Here is a 19,702-nt window from a genome sequence, read left to right as displayed (position 1 = left end):
TGTTTCAAGCTCTGTCACCCTGTGTGTACCTTCATCTGGAGACAACTGCCAATGGCCCCCTGCCCACCCTACAGATATAGGAGCTCCCTGAGTTGGGGTTGGGGCCTCCAGGCCTGGTACGCGGAAGGGGGTCTCACTGAGCCGCGGGAGGCCCCGGCTCTCCCCATCGCCTTTCGCCCCCCCCGCCAACAGGCGGCGTCCCTCCGGCCAGCTTCCCACCCGGGTCGCGACGGGGCGTGCGCGCTCACAGACTGCCCCGCTCGGACGCCTGCACTTCCTGGTCGGAGCGGGCCTAGCGGCGGCGGGGTCCCACCAGGATCCCAGGGGCCGCGCTCGTTGCCCCCGCCCTCCTCCTGGGAGCGCTCGGGGCGGAGCCGGGCGGGCGCGCGGGGCTCCCGCCCCTCTCCCGGCGGTCACCTGGGGCCGGGCGCAGCAGGTGTCCGGTCTTGCGCCCAGCGCCGGGGACGCGGAGCGCGAGCCGGGAGCCTCGACGCGTCGGGTGAGTGCGAGGGCCGGCGGTTCGCCGCTGCTTGCCAGCCCCGGGCTTCGGGTGGTCCGTTCCCCCCGCGCCGCTCGCGGCTTCTTCGGTGGGCGCTGGGCGCGTCGAGGAGGGAGACGGATTTCTCTTTCACGGATTCAGAGGCTGGGGTTTCTCCACCACTTAAGAGATCGTGGAGTGGGGCAGGGGCGCTTGGCGGAAAGCTGCAGACGCCGGAGCCTGACCGCTTGGGCTTGGGGGTTATCGCGTAGCCTCCGCGCCGGCTGTCTGTCGTAGGTTTGGGGTCCGGGGGCCCGGGGATGAAACCCGGTGGCCTGGGTTGGCCAGATACTCGCACCCTGTCTTTCCAGTGGAGATAGCTTTTAAACATGATAAAATAGGTGATGTTTTAGAAATGATGTATGTAATTTTTATTCTTCTGGCACCCAGGGGTGGGTGTAATCAGTCACGTACACACACGCACGTGTGTTCGTTGGGGCGGACTCTGCGTCGCCTCTCCTCGCCCTTCGGCGTTGGGGACTGTGCCCCCGCGCGCCCGGCGCTGGGATTAAGCCTCAAGGTTTGTGCGGGGTTGTTTGTTCGCGGAGACCTTGGCGTCCTAGTTGGTTCCTCTGTCCTGGCTGGCTCAAAATTCTCCCTCGATAACCTGGGACTGCCCTCTGGAACTCGTTAGCTGAAGCTCCCTTTTCTCACCTGAGCAGGTGAGCTGAGGGACTTGGCGGCAGGGCCCACCCCCGGAATTCCAGAGGCGACCGCAAGGACCCAGCCGGCGGAGGAAGGTCCAGCTGGGAGGAAACGCGCTCGCTTCGCCCCACCTTGTGCAAATGACTCGGGTAAGGCGGCGGTGTGCTCAAACCGCAGAAAGAAACCCACACGGATCAGAATTGCAAAGGACACATGATTGAGCGTTTGGCTCTGAGAATTGCTAGTAATTGCTCGGGTCAAATCGTTTCGCTTCTACTTTTCTGATTATTTTTTTTAAAACTTCTTTAAGTATAGAAACGGCTACTTAATATACGTATCTGATCTTCTTGACAAGCCTCTAAGACTGAAATCTTTTTGTGGTATCCGCGGTATTGAATTATTGGGAATTGCCAGTAGAGATCAGCCTGGCCGCTCTGAGAATCACTGGGAAGGAGAACCTGCAGTTTAAACACTGTTGAAGAGATCTGACACGCAATGCAATGTGCGAATGTTGGTTGGATCCTAAAGGGAAAAAGTTCATAAAAAATTGAGCTGATAAAGAAATTTTTACTGGCTAGTTGATAGTATTAAGATTGGTTTTGTAATCTTTGGTGATGGCATTATGATTATGGGTTTTTTTTTAATTTTATCTCTTAGAAATGCATACTTAAGTTGAAATACAGGTGGAGGATTTGCTGCAAAATAATTTAGTTTGGGGGAGCACTGCTAGTGGAAGAGTGAGGGGGGAGCTCCAAAGGAGATTGGCAGTGAGTTGTCGCTAACGGGATGAAGGGTGGAGTATGGAATTCCTTACACTATTGTCTCTACTTTGGTATGTTTGGCATTTTCCTTTAAAAGTAACACCACCACCAATCACCACCAATGGAACTTTATTTTTGCAGAAGGTAGGTTTGGAATGCACTGCTGGTGTTTCTAAATTCCAGACCTTCCTTCTGCAGACCCTCACTCTTGTAAATCGGATGTAAAGTTTGCCTCTCCAGACTCATTAAAAAGTCTTTTTCTCCCTCCCGCGGAGCTGCTTTATTATTATATATATATATATTTTTTGCTCTGAAGGCATTGGGTGTTGCTGAGTGTGACCGAGCTGAGGGGATCAAGTTGATGCAGGTGGATGCTGGGTCAGCCCTTTTTATACAAAGAGTATTAGCAAGCTGGGGATTGAATTGTGTGCCAGCAGACAGGTTGCGTAAAATGTGTTAGCAATTTTTCTGAACTGCCCAAATACTTTCCAAGTTATGCTCATCAAAAAAACAGAGCTCAGAGTAGTAAACACACGACTTACCCACTTAAGATGTGTGTATACTTATGGAAGCATGGTATACATCAATAAAAAGTGTACATTATAAAAACAAATCACAGGGTCAGTGGAGATGTACTTACTGCCTGAAAGAGATCTTATCTGTTTGTATTGCCCTTTTCACCTTGTTTGCCTCAGGCATCATGTGTAACTATTTAGCAAAGAATTGACTCCTAAAACATTCTGCCCTGTTCTTTTTGCTTTCTAAGAACCTGCTTTGAAGGAGAGGGACGTGGGCAGTAATATCTATATAGTCATCCAACTTGCTCATTTTTTGCTCTAGATTTATCATACAATTCCTACTCATTCTGTCATGCTTGATTAGTAATTTGGAAATGTGGTGATTGCGTGAGGGGGCTGTTAAAATTTGGGTTGGGGAGAGGCATACTCCTGAAAGATAAACCTACATTTCTTAGTAGCTTCGGTGGAACTGATTTTAATCCCTCTTTGCTTTTAAGAGAAAAACTAAGTAAATGATACCGTGATCGTTAAAAGTTGAAGTGCTAGATCAACCTAGCCCTTGCTGGTGTGGTTCCACTAGTGGAAAGAAGTTGTAAAGATGCCGTAAGTCAGTCCGTGGAGGAAATGCCAAAGCGTGTCCCAGTTTTGTCACAGGGTGTGGGAAAATGAGAACTGACAAAAATCCCTTACAATTGGAAAATGTCATAGTGAATTCTTGATGATATGTAAGTGTAGCCGTTTGGCCTGTGGCTCAGTTTTCTTTGTGTGGGTAAAAGAAAGATGCAGCTGGTTAAGTGACTTTATTTTCTACCTCAGTTCTCTGAAACAAGAACGTGGAGAGAGAAAACAAACTTGCTGGGCCCTTAAGTGACCAGGCAGTGACCTAATGTTTCCTGACCTCTGTGTGAGGGTGGGGGGATTCGGCCCTGAGGAGTTGATTGCTAATAGCAGTTTTAAGGAATGACTACAACTGTGATTCCATCTTCTGCCTGCATTGTGTTGTTATGGAAGGGTAGAAACGCATTAGGGAAGTAAATTAGTGCTTTGTTGGTCTTGAAATGAGAGGTAAAGGTGTAGGTAAAGGCAATCAGGTCAGTCATACTTCTCTAGTTTGTAGGCACCCTGCTTTCATCTGCACCACTTCATGCCATCCTGTGGGGTTAGAACAGCAGTGCTGGAGAATGATTCCAGTTTCTAACAGATGAGGACAGTGAAATCTAAAGAAGCTAAGACTTGGCCAAGCCAATTATTTAGAGATATGGGGGAAAGAAATTTGGCATTTATGAAGGGTTCATGGTAGTCTTCACATACACACACACACACACACACACACACACACACACACGTTTTTTAAGTCTCACAAATCTCTCAGAGTTGGGTATCATCAGCCATTTTGCAGATGGAATTGTAGTTAAGAGGGGTTGGTTAATCACTTGAGGCCTTGCATCTAGTAAGAGTAGAGCCAGGATTCAAACTCAAATCTGTTGAATTCTGGTGTTTACATGATTCTCCAGCCTCTGTGCTGTCCACGCTGCCTTTTTTTTATGTTAATCACCATACGTTACATCATTAGTTTTTGATGTAGTGTTCCATGATTCATTGTTTGCGTATAACACCCAGTGCTCCATGTAGAACGTGCCCTCTTTAATACCCATCACCAGGCTAACCCATCCCCTCAACCCCCTCCCCTCTAGAACCCTCAGTTTGTTTTTTAGAGTCCACAGTCTCTCATGGTTCATCTCCCCCTCCGATTTCCCCACCTTCATTTTTCCCTTTCTGCTATCTTCTTCTTCTTTTTTTTAACATATAATGTATTATTTGTTTCAGAGGTACAGGTCTGTGATTCATCAGTCTTACACAATTCACAGCACTCACCATAGCACATACCCTCCCCAGTGTCCATCACCCAGCCACCCCATCCCTCCCACCCCCTACCGCTCCAGCAGCCCTCAGTTTGTTTCCTGAGATTAAGAATACTGCCTTCTGCAGACAGCTGAGCTCCACACCTGGTTAGCGTAGGCAAGCCATCTTTTGACCACTCTCAACTGCCTTGGTTACAAACTGGGGGCATGGGCCATATTCAACCAACAGATGTTTTATCAGGCCAGCAGAGAGTTAAAACTGAACCAGTATTGCAGATTGGAAGGTTGAAATATTCTGTGCCCAGGGATTCCCAAAGGCAGTATGGAGCAGCCTCCTCCCTGGCGCAGAGTAGCGCCCCGAGTTCCCCTGGTCTCCGCTACTCCCCGAAGTGTCTGCTATCTCGAGGCAGGGGCCCCACACATTGGCGATGCTGTTTCTCCCACAGTGAGCAGTCTTTTTGTGGATGCCTCTGTCCAAAAGGGGATAACAAAAATAGGTCGAGGGGCGCCTGGGTGACTCAATCAGTTAAGCACTGCCTTTGGCATAGGTCACGATCCCAGCTGGGATCAAGCCCCACATCAGGCTCCCTGCTCAGCGGGGAGTCTGCTTCTCCCTCTCCCTCTCCCTCTGCCTGCTCCCCCTGCTTGTGTGCTTGCTTTCTCTCTAATAAATAAATAAAATCTTTAAAAAAAAAATAGGTCGAGAGGCTCTTGTCCCAAGAAAAATGGGAAAGTGCATATTCACTTGAGGGAATGAAGAGTCTTGTTTTCTCTGCAGTGTTTGCATGTCAGAGGTACAAGGTACGTCATTTCCCTGCACCCTGCCTGCTTGGGCTTATTGCAAACAACTTTAGTTTCCTACCCCTGCTCTGGAGTGCTGCATTGTGGGCAAGCCACAGTGGAGAAAAGGAATGCCCTCAGTACCCAAACCACTAACTCTTTGTGAGTGGGAGTATGGGTCTTGTGCACCTTGGGGTTCCCCAGGGTGTCCTGTGGGGATGGGGCACCAAGAAGCCCTCCCTCTTTAAGCAGCTTGACACTGGGATCCACATGGATCCTGGAGCTTGGGTGTTGGCTCTCTGGAGCTGCTCTGAGGGTTCTGAGGACTTGCAAGGGTACTGCCCACCCTCCGTTCACTGCCCACCCATCTCCAGCCTGGGACAGGTATGCTACACGCTGCTTGCTTACACACAGCTCCATCTGAGGGCTCTGCAGGAATGAGGAACTGAGATGCTCACAGCCCAGCCTTTGAGAGATTTCTGTGATACAAGTTGAAGGATGGCCCAATTTCCTCATCTTGAAACTTTCAGTTAAGGGTCATGGAACAGATGTTCTCACCTCTGTCTATATCTGGAGTTTTATTACAGTTGAAGCTTCTGTTTTCATCTTTGTTTCCTTCCCCTGAAGTCTTGAGTGTTCATAGATCAGGTTGGGGGGGAGCGAAAAGGAAGAGAAAATACCACAAATGGAACCTCGTGGAGTGGTTTTGAGGAAATGTCAGGTGATGTTTTGGGGTCTTTGTCACTAGAATTGTCTGTAGGCATATACATACAGTAAGGTGATAGAAAAGAACAAGTGAGGGCTGTAAGTAGAATGTCTTGTTTAGTTGAAAGACACAAGTTTAGAGACTGAGGTGTTTGGGAAATGCTAGAATAGCCAGTTGATTGGATCCTTTCAGAACTCAGATTCAGGTTTGTGGGTGCGTGCTCCCTCAGATAGGAGATTACTAAGTCCCTGGTCAAACAGACAGATGGCAAGGGAAAGCAGCTGATTGGTTATTGGCCAGACCTAACAGGTGAGGCGGAGGGATCCTGTGTGTGGACTGTAGCTAGATCTCTGCATTTATTTCTGGTTTTTCTGCTACCTAGCTGTGTGTCCTTGACCGATTTTTTTTTTTTAAACCACCCTGAGCCTCAGTTTTCTTCTGTGTAAAATGGAGGTAATAATAATCCCCATCTTGTAGAGCTATGTAGATTCCACGGCACATCAAGCCTTACGGAATAAGGATTCACCGGGGTTTAGCTATTCTTGTTGTTGGTAGAGCCCTGCCTCCTTCACTTTTGCCTTTATTTGCAGGATTTTCCCCCATGGCTTTAGAAGGCAGGCTGCAGGGGAGAGGTGGTTCCCAGTTCTGACCCCTCTGTTTTCAGAGTGAGCCAAGGGCTGCCCATCTGAGCAGCCTCGTAGCATTAGAGAAATGTTCTCCATGACAAATGCTAACAGGGTGTTTGATGCAGCAGCAGCTTTGGAATTGACAAAGAGAGCGAGGCCTGAGCCCATGGCAGTGAACCCTGAGCTTTGGCTCTGTTTTGGGGGAGTTAAAATCTGCACTGACTCTGGAGAGAGATGGAATCTCCTGGCATTCCATGTTGGTGCAGACTGCATCCTGTGGTGGAAGAACAGGCTGATGTCAGCGCGGAATAGAGGGAGGGACGCAGGAGTCCCAGCCCCACCTCTCCACCTTCTCTGGTGGCTTGTGGCAGATGGAGGACTCTGTGCGACCAGTGTCTCTCCATCAGCTGGGGATAAGTGGGTCTCACAGGAGTGTTGGGAGAGGCTTACAAAAATTTTGTGAAATCCTGACAGGTAAAATGAAGCCCTGTGTCCAACTTGCCCCTTGTTTAGAAGTGAAATCATAGAGCAGGTACACTGGCAGTTTTACCCTTTAACTCGGAGAAGTAATGAAGATACTATTAACTAATACTTACATAGCACTTTGTAGTTTTAAGAGGAGCTAATTTGATCATCAACCAGTGGTGCATATTTATTTGTATTTGTTTCTGTTGCCTTTCGTTGCCTACCAGGAGAGTTGCCAAAGCAAAGTGAGACTTGGGCCAGAAATGAGCCCAGAAATGGGAACGTAGCACTGGGCTTCATTAGAGGGGGTCAAGGTGAGTGTGTATTCCTTATGCCCTTAAGGAATTCTAAGGAGCCCTGACGTCCTGGGGAGGGAGAGGGAGAGACTGATAGTTGGGGTGTTCCTAGGAAGCAGAAAACACCCACTGAGTCCAGAGAGGCTGAGTGGAGGCACAGGCAGCCCCCTCCAACCATCTGAGGTGGTGGGCTCCCCCGTTGACAGCTTCTGCCCAGAGGTCTTTGTGGAAGCGCCAGCTGGGGGTCAGGAAGACAGGGAGTGATCCCTTCCTCCTCCCGGCCCATATCCAGACTGGTAGCTTCAGCAGTCCAGCCTACCTGCACTAAACCAGTTGTCCTCCTTCTGCCATTTCTCTCCCTCCACCCCCAGCCAGGTGTTCCAGTAAGTTCTCTTTCAGCCTCACACTTGCACCCCACCCCCCAGCTAATAAGCCCCCGAGCCTGCTCTCTGTCACCGGCCCTTGGATGGGCTTCTCTCTGCCGCCGCCTCCACTTTCCATGGGCACCCTTGCATCCCTTTATCCTCATCACGCGCAGGCTCCTTCCTTTCCATTTTATTTTATTTTGGAAAGGTGAAAGGAAAAAAAAATCCTCTATTACCCCCAGTGTTCAAGGACCCAAAGACATGAACATTTTGGCATATTTCTTGCCAGTTTTGTTGTGTTTTGCTTTTTTAAAAAAATAATGATTTTAACATGTTATAAACATTTACTTCGTTTTATGTCGGCATTTTAACAAAGTTCTGATACTGTGATTAAAATTTACCACTGCATTTTTTCATGTCATTACAGATATGGTGTGTAATAATTACATGCTATTTCAACCTTTTTTGAGCCATTCCCTTAATATTAGAGAACTAGGTGGGTGCTTATTTTTTGATATTGTGAATCATTCTAAGTTGTATATACATAAACCTTTGATTCTGTGATATAATAAGAAATAAATACACTCAGTCTTCATCCCCAGTTCTGGTACAGAGCTCCTGGTGAGAGGAGTATCTTTTGTTATTCAGAATAAGCGCTTTCCATTATAAGGAAGTTTGTGCTAATGAGGTGATTCTTACCAAATGGGGGCTGGTTGCCAGAGGAGCCAACCCTGCGATTAGAGGGGTGGAGCTTTCAGCCTCTACTCCCCTGCAAAGGGGCTGGAGATTGACTTAATCACTAATGGCCAATTATTTAATCAGTCATGCCTAGGTAATGGGATTTGGAGAGCTTTGGGTTGGTGAGCACATCAGGGTGCTGGGAGGGTGATGTGCCCAGAGCAGGTGTGGAAGCTCTGAGCCCTCTCCTTGTACTTTGCCCTGTGCATCTCTTCATTTGGCTTTTCCTGAATTGTAGCCTTTGTAATAAACCAGTAATAGTGAAGTGTTGCCCTGAGTTCTGTGAGCTGTTAAATTGTTAAACCTGAGGGGGGCATTGTAGGAACCCCCAATTTTTAGCTTGATAGAAGTGTAAGTGACAACCTGGATTTGTGGCTGGCGTCTGGAATGGGAAGCAGCCTTCTTGGGGGAGCTGAACCCCCACCCTGGGGGGTCTGCGCTAACTCTGGGCAGTGTCAGAACTGCTTGGTGTGGAAAACCTCACATTTGGTGCTAGAAGTGTTGTGAGTAGAGACTGTGTTTTTACCTTTTTTTTCTTTCTTTCTTTCTTTCTTTCTTTCTTTTTTAAAGATTTTATTTATTTGAGAGAGAGACACAGCGAGAGAGGGAACACAAGCAGTGGGAGTGGGAGAGAGAGAAGCAGGCTTCCTGCGGAGCAGGGAGCCTGATGCAGGGCTCGATCCCAGGACCCCGGGATCATGACCTGAGCCGAAGGCAGACGCTTAACGACTGAGCCACCCAGGCACCCCCAGAATCCATTTTTTAACAAGACCCGCACAGGTTTGAGAAGTATTGGTTTCCAAGACCACGATCTTACCAATCACAGGGGGCCTGGCATTGATTACCCCTGATCTGTCTGTACACATACATTTTTCCTATTCACCCAGTATTGGGATAGTCCTCTCTGCACCACTGGTTTTCAGTCTCCCATACTCCCTACCGTAAGATGGTCTGAGGACAAGAGCTCACTCCCCTCAGTAACACTGATTCTGGGATCAGCAGAATCTCTGGGAAGCAGGGGGAATTCCACTCTGCCCCGCTGTGAGAAGCCCTGATATGTACAGCTTGTAGCTTTCTTCTGTCAATTAACATTATATTGTCAGCATTTTCCAATACACTTTCCTGCAAAGCTTGTCTTTCATGGCTGCAGGTAGTGTGACCATCATGATTCATTTGACTACTTCCCTGTTGTCAGGCATTTAAGTTGTTTTGAATCTTTGGGGGCGGGAGAGTGTTCTGTAGGCAATTACAAATATGCCAAAGTGAGCTGCTCGTGCGGTACTTCCTTCAACTCTAATTATTTCCTTACGATAAATTCCTGGAGTGGAGATACTGGATCAAAAGCCATAAACGTTGTAAACAGTCCTGAGAAAGTACGAGGAGTGTAGGAAGTACCCTGACACTGTACCCTCCTGGGCACTGGCCAGCGTGGGCTGTAGACAGATTCGTTCATCATCGCATCTCCAGGCCTGGCTTAGAGCAGACTCTAAGCTGTGCCTCTGAGGGGGCTTGGGGGCGGAGGGGTGGACGCTTCCTGTGGTGGCAGCGTTCCTTTCCTCCTAGCCTGAGTTCTGAGCTGTAAAAGTTGCTACTGTCCAGGCAGCAGCTTCAGGGTGGAGGAGAGCAGGTGTGTGGGTGTGGGTGTGAGCATGGGTGGATGTGTGGGTGTGTGGACCTGTGGTTAGTGGAAGCCCAAAATGACCACCTCATTTGCTAGTCCTGAATCTGCTGGACTTGATTGGCACCAAACGTGGTTTTGCTTCAGAAGTCTGAGACTGTTAGGTTGTCTGACCCTTTTTCTTTCCATTACCAGACCAGGAAACTCATGGTAACCAAACATTGTTCTGAAAGGTATACTCTGATTCTGACATGAAGAAAAAGTGAACTATCAATATTGTGTTTGTGATTGAGTTGCAATTTGAAGTTGGATGCCTGGAAAATATTTTTAGCCCTCCATAAATATTTTTGGAGTAAATGAGTGAATGAATATGCAAAGAATAAATGAGTTTGATTCTGTTCCATAACACACATAAGTTAAATATATATGTATCATATGATATAATTAAAACATATAAAAAAGAGTATTAAATCACTAGCCACTCATTTTTATTAACTATTTGACATGTTATGGTTTCCAAATAGACACTTATCATACCTTCAGCAAATAAACATGATAGAATTTGTCTAGTAGTAAGGTTTTGGAGTTTTGGAAGGCATTTTTATTTTTTATTTTTTTTAAAGATTTTATTTATTTGAGAAAGAGAGAGAGAGAGCACATGAGAGGGGGGAGGGTCAGAGGGAGAAGCCGACTCCCTGCCGATGCGGGATTCGATCCTGGGACCCCAAGATCATGACCTGAGCCGAAGGCAGTCGCTTAACCAACTGAGCCACACACGCGCCCATGGAGGGCATTTTTAATCATTTAAAAAATTCCATCGGGTGCATACAATAAAATGCACAGCTCTTAAGTGTTGTGTTTTGATCAGTGTGTTCACGCAGATAAACAACATCCCTGTCAAGGTACAGAACATTTTTTGGGCGCCTGGGTGGCTCATTTGGTTAAACATCCAACTCGTAACTTCAGCTCAGGTCATGATCTCAGGGTCCTGGGATCAAGGCCCACGTAGGGGCTCTGTGATCAGAGGGGAGTCTGCTTTAGGATTCCCTCTCTCTCCCTCTACTCCTCCCTCCACTCACTCTCACTCTCTCTTTCTCTCAAATAAATAAATACATCTTTAAAAAAAAAAAAAGATATAGAACATTTTCATGCTCCAGAAAGTTCTCTCATGCCCCATTGCAGTCAGTCTCCCTACCCCAGAGGCAATAACTGCCCTGATTTCTAGCAACATAAGTGAGATTTGCCTGTTCTTGAAATTCATATAAATGAAATGAAGCCAGAACAAAACTGGCTTCTTTTTGTCAACATGTTTTAGAGATTCATGCATGTTGTGTATTTCAGTAATTTGGTTTTTATTAATAAATAATACTCCATTTTTTATTATACCACAATTTATCTGTTCTTCTTGGAAGATCATTTGGGTTGGGGCTATTATGTTGAATAAAGCTGTTATAAACATTCTTGTACAAGTTTAAAAAAAAGTTTTATTGTGTAATTTACATGCCCTAAAATCCATCCATCATAAGGGTACAGTTCTTTTATTTTTATAGACTTATACACCCATCACCACATTCTAATTTCAGAACATTTCTATCACCCCAAAGTTGGCTCATGCCACCTTACAGCCAAGACGGCCATTAATCTACTTTCTATCTTTTGCCTTTTCTGGATATTTCCTATAAATGGAATCCTAGAATATGCAGTTTTTTGTGTCTGGTTTCTTCCACTTAGTGTAATAGTTTTGAAGTTCATCCATTGTTGCCACATATATCAGTAGCTTGTCCCTTTGTATTGTTGAATAGTATTTAATTTTACGGATGTGTACCATATTTTGTTTATCCATTTACCAGTTGATGGACATTTTAATTGTTTCCAGTTTTTGGCCATTATAAATCATGTATGGGTGTTTATATGGACCTGTGTTTTTATTTTTCTTGGGTAGATTCTTAGGAGTGTGATTACTGGATCATATGGTAAGTTTATATTTAACCTTTTAAGAAGCTGCCACACTTTTCCCAGAAGTGGCTGTACAATGTTAGAGGCTCACCAACAATATATGAGGGTTTTGATTTCCCTACATTCTTGCCAACACTCAATATTATTAGTTGTTTTGATTACAGTGATATCTCATTGCAGTTTTAATTTACATTTCCCTAATGACTAGTGATGTTGAGCACCTTTCCATGTGCTCGTTAGTCATTCATATATCTTCTTTGGCTAAGTGTTTAGTTAAATCTTCTCATTTTTAAAATTGGGTTCTCGGGGCGCCTGGGTGGCTCAGTTGGTTAAGCGACTGCCTTCGGCTCAGGTCATGATCCTGGGGTCCCGGGATCGAGTCCCGCATCGGGCTCCCTGCTCAGCGGGGAGTCTGCTTCTCCCTCTGACCCTCTTCCCTCTCGTGCTCTCTATCTCTCATTCTCTCTCTCTCAAATAAATAAATAAAATCTAAAAAAAAAAAAAATTTAAAACTTTTTCTATAAAAAGCACCATTAAGGAAATAAAAAGCTAAGTCACAGACTCAGAGAAAATATTTGCAAATCATATATCTGATAAAAGACTTTTTAGAAGAATTTTTAAAAACATGAATATTTTTATTAAACATTTTAAGAATATTCTTAAAATTTTGAAACTAAGATAACAATGAGAACCCAATTTTATTTTATTTTATTTATTTTTTTTTTAAAGATTTTATTTATCTATTTGAGAGAGAGAGAGCGAGAGATAGAGAGCACGAGAGGGAAGAGGGTCAGAGGGAGAAGCAGACTCCCCGCTGAGCAGGGAGCCCGATGCGGGACTCGATCCCGGGACCCCAGGATCATGACCTGAGCCGAAGGCAGTCGCTTAACCAACTGAGCCACCCAGGCGCCCAAAAAAGTTTTAAATTTTGATGAAGTCTAAGTTTTGTTTTGTTTTGTTTTATGGTTTGTGCTTTTAATTCCATATCTAAGAGATATTTCCTAACCTACAAGCCTTTTTTTTAAGTAGACTTTATCTTTTTTTTTTTTAAAGATTTTATTTATTTATATGACAGAGAGAGACACGGCGAGAGAGGGAACACAAGCAGGGGGAGTGGGAGAGGGAGAAGCAGGCTTCCCACAGAGCAGGGAGCCCGATGCGGGGCTCGATCCCAGGACCCTGGGATCATGACCTGAGCCGAAGGCAGATGCCTAACGACTGAGCCACCCAGACCCCCAGTAGACTTTATCTTTTAGAGCAATTTTAGATTCACAGCAAACTTGAGCAGAAGGTACAATTTCCCAAAGAGATTCCCCATCTACACCCTATCTCCACACATGCACAGCCTCCCTTGTTATATCAGAGTGGTACGTTTGTTGCAGTTGTTGAACCTACATTGACACATTCACAGTTACCTCAAATCCACAGTTTGCATTGCAATTCACTCTTGGTGGTGTATATTCTATGGGTTTGGACAAATCCAGAAAGACATTCACAATTCACAATTATAGTATCATACAGAGTAATACTAAAAATCCTCTGTGCTCTGCCTGTTCTTCCCTCCCTCCCCTCCTTTTCCTGGCAACCACTGATCTTTTTACTGTCTCCCTAATTTTGCCTTTTCCAGAATGTCATACACTTGGAATCATATAGTGTGTAGCCTTTTTAAATTGGCTTCTTTCATTTAGTAATATGCATTTAAGTTTCCTGTATGTCTTTTCGTGGCTTGATAGCATTTTTCTTTTTTAAAGCACTGAATAATAACAGTTTATCCATGGACATCTTGGTTTCTTCCAAATTTTGGCAATTATAAGTAAAGCTGTTGTCAACACTAGTTAGCAGTCTTTTGTGTGGATGTAAGTTTTCATCCCCTCTGGGTAAATACCAAGGAGGACAATTGTATGATAAGAATACATTTAGGGGCACCTGGCTGGCTCAGTTGGTGGAGCATGTGACTCTTGATCTCCAGGTTGTGAGTTTGAGCCCCATAGTGGTGTAAAGATTACTTAAAAACAGTCTTTTAAAAAAATATGTTTAGTTTTGTTAAAAAAAAAAAAAACACTGCCAAACTGTCTTCCAGAGTAGCTGTACCATTTTCCATTCCTACTAGCAGTGAGAGTTCCTGTTGCTTCACATCCTCACCAGCATATGGTGTTGTCACACCAGTTTTTTGGTGGACATATATTTTGGTTTCTCCTGAATAAATACCTGAGAGTGGAAGTACTGAATCGTAGGATGGGTGTATGTTTAAGTGCCAAACTGTTTTCCAAGGGATTATACTGTTTTACACTCCCACATCTTTTCCAGTATGTGGTATTGGTCATTTTAATTTTAGCCATTCTGATGGATGTGAAATTGTATGTCATTGTGGTTCCAGTTAGCTTTTTCCTGATGACTAATGATGTTGAGCACCTTTTCACTTGCTATTGATCATTTGTACATTTTCCTTTTGAGGTGTCTTTTCAGGTACTTTGCCCATTTTTGTTTTTAGTGTTTGTCTTTTTATTCGTGATTTGTAGGCTATATACATGTATATGCATATATGTACATATATATGTGTGTGTGTAATCTGGTAGTCCTTTGTATATCTAATACATATTGTGAATATTTTTCCCAGCGTGTTTCTTGCCTTTTCATTTTCTTACAAGCAGAAGATTTTAATTTTATTGAGTGCTCTTTATCTAGTTTTTTCTTTTATGGTTGGTGCTTCTGTATTTTGCTTAAGAATTCTTTCCTACCCCAAGATTACAAGGATATTCTCCTTTGTTTTCCTTCTAGAGGGTTTAGTCTTAGCTTTTATGTTTAAACTTGTGATCCATCCTGAATTAATACTTGTGTGTAGGGTATGAGGTGGGATTGAGGTTCTCCGCCCCCCCCACCCCGCAGACACATTTATCCACTTGGTCCAACACCATTTGTTGAAAAGACTTTCCTTTCCTCCAATGAATTGCATTGGTATTTTCTTGTAAATCAAATGAGCCTTTGGAGCCCTCTAATCTGTTCTCCTTGTTCTTAAGTCAGTACCACACTTGTCTTTGGTTCTGCAGTTAAAAGGTCTGGAAATCAGGTATTGTAAACCTTCCAGCTTTGTTCTTTTTCAAAATTTTTGACTATTCCAGTCCTTTGTATTTCCTTATACATTTTAGAATCAGTTTGGCTGATTTTTCTATAAAAAGAGCATAGTTGGATTTTGATTGGGACTATATTGAATCTGTCAATCTGGGAGCATTGCTATCTTAATCTTTTTATCCATGGACATGGTATATTTTGTCATTTATTTAGGTCTTCAGTTTCTCTCAGCAGTATTTTATAGTTTTTAGCATTGATTGATGTTTTGTACATAGTTTAAAAGTTTTGTTTCTACATATTTGATGTTTTTGAGTCTATTTTGAAAATGGTATTTTTTACATCTTAAGTTTTTGTTTATATATATGCACGTGTATATATATAATTTTTTTAATTGATCTGCAACCTTAATAGAATTAATTTATTGATTTATTAATTCCAGTAAGTTGTTGCCTTAGCATTTTCTCTATACGATCAACCCTTGAACAGTGCAGGGGTTAGAAGTGCTAACTTCCCCCCACAGTCGAAAATCCCTAAAACTTAACTACTAGTAGCCTCCTGTTGACCAGAAGCCTAACCAATACTATAAACAGTTGATTAACACATATTTTGTATATGTATTATATACTGTATTTTTACAATAAAGTAAGCTACAGAAATGTTAAAATCATGAGAGAAAATACATTTACAGTACTCTATTGATATCATAAGTTGATGTTTGCTTAAAAGAGGAATCATTTGTCTGTCAGTACCTACATCAGTATTGCTTTATATGGTAAAAACACTGTAGCTGTTATATATACTAACACTAGACATCAAAAATGAAAGACAATGTGAAAAAGAAATTCATGTTTATTTACAGGTATAATGATTCATGCATTGATAGCAAAGAAGCAACAATATGATTGTTTTGGTAGCTTAGCCTATATGCTAATGAATGAATCATTATAATATTTTTATGGCAGGGGAGCTTGGGTAGCTCAGTCAATTAAGTGTCCAACTCTTGGTTTTGGCTCAGGGTCATGAGATCAAGCCTTGTGTCTGGCTCTGCACTCAGCACAAAGTCTGCCTAAGATTCTTTCCCCCTCCCTCTCCCTCCCAACCTGCTCCATCCCCCTCACCTCACTCTCACTCTCTCATAAATAGTCTTTAAAATTTTTCTGGCATACAGTATTACTGTCATATTGGAAATGCAGTGTTGGAAACATTACATTTTTTTAAACAGCTTAACCTGTGGTGATAGGCTGATACAGTTTCTCCAAGTAGGTGAGAGAGGGGCACACTGTATGGTAGTATTACTCTTTGAAAACAAAGTTATAAAACAATATGAAAAACAACACATTATTAATTTTACGTTAAATATCACTCAGCTTATGCCTGTGCAGGAGAGGCTATCCACTTGCGTACAAGCTTGTGCGTGATGTTTTATATGATGAATACTTAGGTGATATTGATGAGGACATAAAAATGTGTCCTACAGTTCTTGCCATACAGTTATTTGATTTTCACACAAAGATGCTCACACACACACCAGATAGACTTAGTAACCGTACAGTGTGATGATTATTTACTGCTCACTAAGTGGGAGTGGCCACGTAAAGGTCTGTCATCCTCGTCACCGTCACATTGAGTAGGCTGAGGGGACGGCACAGGTAGAGGAGGTGGAAGGGGAGTCAGGCACGCATGGGGTAACTTTATGGAAAATACATCGGAATTTCTATCTGATATTTTTTGCTTTGTCACTTCTCTAAAAATGTTTCTGTAAGGTACCGATTCTCCTTCCACCATTGGCTTTGGCCACATTGCTAGTATTATAGAAGAGTCCATATCATAAAAGTAAATAGCAGTCTGGAACAAGCAGAACCCTTCTTGTCTGCCGGACTCTAATCTGCCAGCTCGGTGGGTACAGTTTGTTTGCTGGGACTGCTTGCTCTGCATACTTCCTTTTCCTCCTCATCTCGGCACAGGTTTGGAAGCACTCAAGTCATTTTCTGTTAATTCCCCTGGTGTAGTGTCTGTTAGCTCTTGAATTTCTTCAAAATCCATATCTCAAAACCCTTTACCCCCACCTTTTTTTTTTTTCCTCCGTATCCACAGTTTCTTTCATTTCTTTTCATTGGCTCTGTTGTAAATCCTGTGAAGTCATGCACAACATCTGGACACAGTTTTCTCCAGCAGGAATTTGTTTCAGGTTTGATGGCACTTTCAATGGTGTAATCCTTCCAGACTTCCATGATGTTCTCTCCCATTGGCGTTCTCGTCCACAGCACTGACCTTCCTTTCCACAGAGTACCGTGCACAGTGAGCCCTAACGGTCCCTATGATCCCCTGCTCTAGAGGCTGAATTAGAGACATTGTGTTTGGAGGCAAGTGGGCCCCTTTAATGCCTTGGTGTTGAACTGGGGTTCATATGGGTTCTGTCGTGTTATTCAGGGTTTGTGGTATTGCAGTAAACATGATGAAAAATAAGAACTGTGAGAAATCTTTTTTTTTAAAGATTTTATTTATTTATTTGACAGAGAGAGAGATAGCGAGAGCAGGAACACAAGCAGGGGGAGTGGGAGAGGGAGAATCAGGCTTCCCGCCGAGCAGGGAGCCTGATGCGGGCTCGATCCCAGGACCCTGGGACCATGACCTGAGCCGAAGGCAGAAGCTTAACGACTGAGCCACCCAGGCACCCCGAGAAATCATTTTTTAGTGTGATATGCCTTTTACTAGAGAGGCAGGCTGCTCATGTGGAGATGATTAGGTTAGTATCACATGGCATTTTAAGTGAATACTCAACAACACTTGAGCCTACTCCAAATAGGAGGTGGCTGTGAGATTATTACAGTAGTACAGTATATACTACAGTTAATTTTATGTCGTTCTGATTTCACACTGCATCTTCATGCTTGTTTACATTTCTCTTGACTGCAAATGATGCCATTTATGGCCTGTGTGTGTGTTAAGTTTTGATTAAGTTTAACTTTTTATAATAAATTTGTGTATATTTTATGGTAGTAAATGATAAAACAGACTAGTATATCTGCATATATTTTATGCATTCATGGCATACCTTTTTCTTAATTTTTTCGGTATTTCTAGGTTACACAGTTTGTGTCTGAGTTTTTTCAAACTGTCACAGATCTCCAAAAAATTTTCCCATACGTTTATTGAAAAAATTCCACATGTAAATTTGAGAAACAAGGCAGAGGATCATAGGGGAAGGGAGGGGAAAGTGAAACAAGATGAAACCAGAGAGGGAGACAAACCATAAGAGACTCTTAATCTCAGGAAACAACCTGAGGGCTGCTGGAGTGGAGGGGGGTGGGAGGGATGGGGTGGCTGGTGATGGACACTGGGGAGGGTATGTGCTATGGTGAGCGCTGTGAATTGTGTAAGATGATGAATCAGACCTGTACCCCTGAAACAAATAATACATTATATGTTAATTTAAAAAAAAGAAAGAAAAAAAATCCACATGTAAATGGGCCTGCACAGTTTAAACCCTTAGGTTTAGGGTCAACTGTGTATATATATGCATCACGTATAAATAGTTTTACTTTCCCTTTCTAGTCTCTGCTCTTCCCCTCTCCCCTTGCCTTACTGATGGCTAGGACATCCTAAAATGTTGGATAGAAGTGATCAGAGCAGATATCCTTGCCTTGTTCCCAGTTTTAAAGGGAAAGTGGTCAGTCTTTCACAATTAAGTATGATGATAGATGTCCTTTCTCAAGTTGAGGAAATTTCCCACAATTCTTACTTTGCTAAGAGGTTTTATATCACGAATGGGTGTTGATTTTTGTCAGAAGGTTTTTCTGCATCTCTCAAGATTATCATATGATTTGTTTTCCTTTATTCTGTTAATATGAATATGTCTCTTTTTCATAGGCACTTTCTCCTCAAATTAAGGAAAAATTAGGGAAGGAAAGAAACTATTACTCAATTTTAACAGTTGAACATCTTGGTATCATTCATGGAATGTAGGTTTAGGAGCATGATTTAGGTACTTTGAATCACACAATCTCCGTAAAATATAAACTGAAAAGTACCATATATATTTAGGTAGAATTATTTGACTTATCTGCCTGCCCCCCAAAACTTGTCTTAATCTCTGAAACTTTCACCACTAGTGTATGCTTTTAAAGAAAAAAAATCAGTCCGAGGAGATGTGTATTTCGTCTTTTCTGAACCCTGAGGGAAGGGAAACAAAGGAGGCAAGTGTTTATGGTAGTAGAGTAAGCTGGTCCAGGGCTTCAATGCCCTTGTGGTTGACTGGCGAGCCTACCCCAGATTGTGTGATGTTGAGGAAAGGCTCTCCTCAGGTGACTGGCTTGGTTCACTTTCTTAGCAATGACAAACAGAGCCATGGTTTTGGTAGCCATAAATAACTGAACTTGAGCAGTGTCATCATCTCTTTGGCTCTTAAGTCATCCCAGGAACTGTGTTCAGTAGCTTGGGACTTCTGAGTAAAAGTCTCAGCAACTACTGAGCATATATTTCTGATTGGGACTCCCTAGGTCATTGTATGGTCACTCTTCCTTTGCTTAAGAGCAAGACTAAAGTTGATGATAATCACCAAGAACGAAGAAGCAGTCTCTAGTTGAAATGTGCTTTGACAACAAAACGTGAGCATGTTTGCTAAGCAGTCATCCCATCTGTATTTGGACATTTCTGGTGGTGGTGCAAACACTAGCTCCCAAATAAATCCTTCTTTCAAACAACTCCCATTCTTATTCCTTAACTGTTGCTGTTATGAATAGCTTTGCCATATTTGTTA

The 19,702-nt window shown here is 43.4% G+C and overlaps 1 protein-coding gene across 3 annotated transcripts in view; it reads left to right on the top strand.

The window, feature by feature from the left end:
* Window positions 1-253: 253 nt before the first annotated feature.
* Window positions 254-19,702, top strand: part of GPR160 (G protein-coupled receptor 160) — a 46,154-nt gene continuing 26,705 nt past the window's right edge. The window contains exons 1-2 of one of the 3 annotated variants that reach the window (XM_025879163.2): window positions 254-499; window positions 1,201-1,332. The gene's annotated coding sequence lies outside the window, so the exon portion shown is untranslated. The other 2 variants (XM_025879178.2, XM_025879171.2) reach the window with 2 other exon arrangements.

This window comes from Callorhinus ursinus, unplaced genomic scaffold (genome assembly GCF_003265705.2).
Source record: "Callorhinus ursinus isolate GAN/ISIS: 27379988/994484 unplaced genomic scaffold, GSC_fseal_2.0 scaffold1, whole genome shotgun sequence".
NCBI lineage: Eukaryota > Metazoa > Chordata > Mammalia > Carnivora > Otariidae > Callorhinus > Callorhinus ursinus.
This window is presented reverse-complemented; position numbering and strand designations above follow the sequence as displayed.